Source organism: Bos indicus, chromosome 22 (assembly GCF_029378745.1).
Source record: "Bos indicus isolate NIAB-ARS_2022 breed Sahiwal x Tharparkar chromosome 22, NIAB-ARS_B.indTharparkar_mat_pri_1.0, whole genome shotgun sequence".
NCBI lineage: Eukaryota > Metazoa > Chordata > Mammalia > Artiodactyla > Bovidae > Bos > Bos indicus.
Window position 1 is genome coordinate 35,168,939 of NC_091781.1, and position 5,598 is coordinate 35,174,536.

Below are 5,598 nucleotides of genomic sequence, written 5' to 3' on the forward strand. Positions count from 1 at the left end.
AATGGGCCTTCACGATACCTGCTTCATCCTACCTTCTCAAGTGGGCACAGGGCCCACATCAGGTCGTGGAAGGGCTTCTTAAAGGTAAGAACACAAAAAGAAAAGATGTTACAGGCTTCCTTGTTTACCAGAAAGTATCTTTAACCTCCAAACACTGAAGGACATAGCAGACTCTCAGAGCAAACGCCTGGAACCAGAAGCTTGCAAGATTTACCAATCTTGGCTAATAAAATAGAAATTAAACCCCGATTACTACAGAAGGGAAATCAGATTAATGGGGTGGTACCTTATCTGAATAATAATTATGAATTAGGAGATTCCATTACAAGGCCCAGGCAGGGCATGCTTTATTGGTTCATCAATAAGGCATGCATTCTAATGGACTGGCATAAAACATGCTCTGAGGATCTTCCCGCTCGATACCAGAAACTCAAAATAATTTACATGGTACAAAATCGCTTTTCTTCCAATCTGTAAAACACTCATGAGAAATACTGGGCTTTGTAGAAATATGAGGATTTAAAAGGTCACGGATGCTTCCATCTTTCCTTCCTTCAGTAGGATCACAGCTACTGTGCTTATACTTGTCAGGCCTAGAATTCCCTAAAAGGCAAAAAGCGACCGTGGATTTGCACAAGGGTCTTTGAGGTAGGGCCATGGGATGTGATCATGGTAGTTGTTAGCCTATGGGTTAAAGATTCATTCCCAGATCGGGCTGACACTTGCCCCCGAGCCCTTCCATGTGACAGTGCGTTCTCGCACCCAGGCCTCTTTGTGGAAGCCACTGCCCACCAGCTCATGTCCCTCAGCCACCTCCTTGTTGGCCCTCATTCCAGCATCAAAATGGGGACACAGTTCTCATCATATTGAACCCCATCCTTTGGGTCCCAAAGCATCCTGCTGGGGCACAGAGTATTATTACCAGGTGTTTCAGGAACTTCTTGAGCTCTTAACTATTTCCTCTCTTCCCTGAGACTCGAGATCAATTCATGAGACAAGGTTGTCTCTACCTTTCCCTTTTTCCCCTGCCTCTTCACATATAAAGAGATAACAAAAAACTACCTTATATAGTAATTGGTGAACAAAATACCTATAAGATACCAAAACACCCTATACCAACAAGAGAAACCTATAAAATACCTATAAAATACCAAAACACCCTATAACCAACAAGAGAAACAACAGCACTTAGGTTTGTACTTAAGGGAATTAAAAACAAGCATGCACAACACTTCTACGTACATGTTTCTTGGTGGCAATGTTATTCATAACAGCCAAAACGGAAAGCAACTCCAATGGCTATCAACTGATGAACAGACAAATAAAATGAATTACATCCACAAAATAGAACAGTATTAAGCTTTAAAAAGGAATGAAGTACAGATACGTGCTACAACACGGATGAACCTCAAACATATGTTAAGTGAAGGAAGCTGAACACAAAGACTGCATGCTGTCTGATTCCATTTATATGAAAAGTCCAGAACATGTAAAGTCAGAGAGACAGAAAGTCAGCAGGCAGTTGCCAGGAGCTAAGGGAAGAGGGGAATGGGGAGTGACTGTGGGTTGATTTCCTTAACTGTAAAATGGGGATTATAATTGTACCTCATAGTATAATTGTAGAAATTAATACATGTAGAGCTTTTAGAACATAGCTGTGATACTTCATTTTAGAACAAGAAATATATATTTGGTCTTCATCCCCATTTCTGGCACAGAGCTCCTAAAACCCTAAGTGATAAGTGTCAAAGGTGTCTTTTTATGTTAACAGGTGTGGGACTGAGTTCTTCACCTGTGGAACCTGGAGCTATCTCTCCTTAGAGACTGTCAGAATTGACTTGAATTGTAGGATACCCAGCTGACCGTGTAGAGTATCTTCTCTTACTCTGAAATTGTTGACCAGAATAGTTAATTGCTTCTTATAATTAAGTTTGCAGTAAACGTTATCTGTTGCTATTTCAAAGGATTCTGAGAGAATAGACTTGCCCATTGCTGCCTCCTTTCTGTGGAAGACACTGGGAAAAGTCCAAGATGACTTGAAGTTAAGATAAACAGATGAACGTCTCTCCCATGCACTCCCTCGGCTCCCCCCACCCTGCTGATGCCGGCACTAGGCAGGCCCCCAAAGAAAGCAAAGGTAGGTGGCTCTTCGAATATGGCTTGTCCTGAGCCATGGAGAGTTAGAGAAGGTGACTCCTGCACCTGGTTCTTCCTAAACCAGCCCAAACTCCATTCCTTGCCGCAGATTGTTCTTCATATCATGATAAGCACAGAGAGAATTGCAAGGAACATTTTGGACTCTACTCTTAAGTCCTTCTTCATAAATAGAACAACCAGATCCTGGCACTATTTTGGATATTTTGGGCCATAATGACAGACTAAAACACTGTAAGTAGCCATTAAAAATAACCACCTCACTCCTTGCCCCATCGTCTTACATTATATTGCCAGTTCCTCCATGCACTTATCTGAAGTTATCCTGCTAGTGTTCACATTTGCTGTAATGTACAATTGTTGGTCTTGTAGAATGAGGGTTCCGGGAGGACAAAGTTCCTGACTGTCTTCCTTGTCGCTGCTGGATCCCAGCACCTGGAATAAAGACCAGAACATGGCAGGCATTTAGCGGCTATTTCTAAAATAATAAATGAATGGTCATTGCCCCAGCACTCAACACAGTGCCGACGTTCCAGACACAATAATCTCTCTCCAAAATCACCGTTCAGCCTCCATTCCCGCTCTGAGAGAACCAGTCAGCGTTTGCCCTCTGCACCTCTGCTTCTGGGGCCCCTCCATACTGGGGGTGGCTCAGAGGACCTCCCTCACCACACACACTGCCTCTGCCATCATGGCTGGTTAGACCTGGGCTAGATTCCTTCTCTAAGCTGAGACATTCCTAATTTTGTTCTGGAAAATTTGGGCTTGGCACTCAGAGATTCCGATGAATAAGAGTTGGTGCTTAAAATGTGAAGCTGGAGAGGTCTGGATCTCAAATATATTCAAAGCAGAAGGAGCTAGTATGAAGGTAAAGAGAATAAAACTCACTGGCACCCCACTCCAGTACTCTTGCCTGGAAAATCCCATGGACAGAGGAGCCTGGTGGGCTGCAGTCTATGGGGTTGCTGAGAGTTGGACCTGACTCAGTGACTTCACTTTCACTTTTCCCTTTCATGCATTGGAGAAGGAAATGGCAACCCACTCCAGTGTTCTGGACTGGAGAATCCCAGGGATGGGGGAGCCTGGTGGGCTGCCGTCTATGGGGTCGCACAGAATTGGCCACGACTGAAGTGACTTAGCAGCAGCAGCAGCAGCAGAGAGGAAGTGAAGAGATGGGAGAAGAGTGAGGAAGAGAGAGGGAGAGCTAGTCCGGGCAAGTGAACTCATTGACTGGAGCATGCTGGTTTCCAGTTTTTCATCTTGCGCCTCAAGACTCGGCTGTGCTTCTAGCCTTGGTTATTTCTTTCACTTTACATTAGTTTGACTGGGTTTCTGTTTCTTGCCCACAAAAAACTCCTGACCACTAAACCCTACATGTGGGAGGCATCCTCAAAACCTTTGTTGACTTGACTTCATTTTTCATATATTCGTTCATTTGTTCACTTACCCAACAAGTATTTATCAAGCTGGGCACTGACCTAGAAAATAGAGGAAAACAGATGTGCAGAAAGTTAGACACTGCCTCTGCCTTGGTGGAATTAGGGCAGGGAGACAGCATTCATCAAATAAAGACAAGAAGAGAAACAGTGAATGTTTGCATCGTATACTGTCTGGTATGTGCCAGGAATGTGTTGGGCTTAGGTCATCATCAGTATTAAGGGGACCAGCATCTGCTTAGAATGGGGACCCACATACAGTTCTTTACCAACTAAAGAACCAAGCACTAATACACATTTTATCTGATTTGACCCTCAGACTGATCCCACATAATTGATTTTTAAAAGATGTCCATTTTATAGGCATGTTTGTAAAACTGAGCCCCACCCACAAGGGTTAAGTGACTTATCCAAAGTCAGTGAGGCTGGTCAGAGGCAGAGCCTGGACTTAACTGCTGTCTTCTGTCTCCAAAGCCCAGTAGGGTTCTTTAGCAGCCATCCTGCAAAATGCTGCCTCTACGAGGAGATGACAAGTGTGGCAGAACCATACACACTGCACAACCCTGAAGAAACATCGGGCAGAAGGTATCCAGGCAGGACTCTGCTCTGCTATTTTTAGGATAAATTCTGCTAAAACTATGCAAGCAGCAAAGGGAAGAGGCAGTTAGTTAGCTGTGGCTGCTGGAGCAGCATGTCTATGCCCAGTGCTGGGTCTCTGACAGAGGCCCAGGATCCCCCACCTCAGGAGGCAGGATGGATGGCTGAAGTTCACGAGGCCTCCTATCTCTTCCCTAAATCTCCGGGCAGCCAGGGTCTGGTACCTGGGGGTTTCACATGCAGGCATCACAGTGAGATGATAAACACAGTCCTGGCCACAGAGTTTCTAGGAGGCTCAGACTAGGCTCACTGCAACTACATTAAAAGACTCAAATAAACTGGATGTTCCTGTGGTGGGGTTGGCGGGGGGGTGGTATCTTGTTTTTCTTTCTGACTCATCTCTCAGCATTCTCAGAAAGGAGAGAATTTACCTCCTCAGAGCTATAAAAACGAATGTCAGTGAAACCTTCAGAACTTGCTTGCTGCACTGGAACCCTGTCTTCAGGCAATCTTTCCTCCAAAGAAGACGAGAGCTGGGTTTTTATTTGATTTTACAAGGACAAGCAACATTCTGTTATTGTTTCTCAAGGTGTGCTCTGTGGAACACTGACATTCAAATCAACTTTATCAGAGTAAGTGTTCGGCTAACTGGACTCTCATTTCAGATTGGATGAATTAATTCTTCAGAGCATGGGACCCAGGACGTTTCATTTTAAACAAGTACTCTTCCTAATCCTTAAGTACAATAAAGCTTGAAAACAACCATTCTACACTATATGTTCCCCTACCAGGGTGCCAGAACACGCTGCAAACAAATGACTGGTTCTAACATCTTGGCCCTCTAGGTCAAATGTTCTCCACTTCCATACTATCAACACCTGGGCCAGGTAGTTATTTTTGCAGATGGGGGTTTATCCTCTACATTATAGAATGTTTAGCACCATCCTATTAGATACCTATAATGACTTCCCTCCAGTTGCGGCAACCAGAAACAGCTCCAAATGTCAATAGAATGTCAATGACCAATGACAAGTGTCCCCTGGGGACAGAACCCCCCCCTTTACACCCTACTGAGAAGCACTGTTGTAGATAAGTGGGTTCCAATCCTGGGTGAACATTGGAGTCACTCAAGGATCTTTGTCAAACTTGGATTATTGAACTTAACCCTAAGAAAGTCTTGTTTGTTTGAGTTGGGGTGGAAGCTAGGCACCATTAAGTTTTCCCAGATGATTCAATATGGCAGAGTTGAGAATCCCTGCTCTAGGGAGATGCTGGAGGCATGAGTCTACACGTATGTTTGTGACTTCATGGGAGCTATAAACACTCAAGTCACATTGATGGCATTATCTGAGCACCTGTGTATCATCAGGACCAGGCACCCAGATAGGATGACAAAAGCCACCTCTTTTGA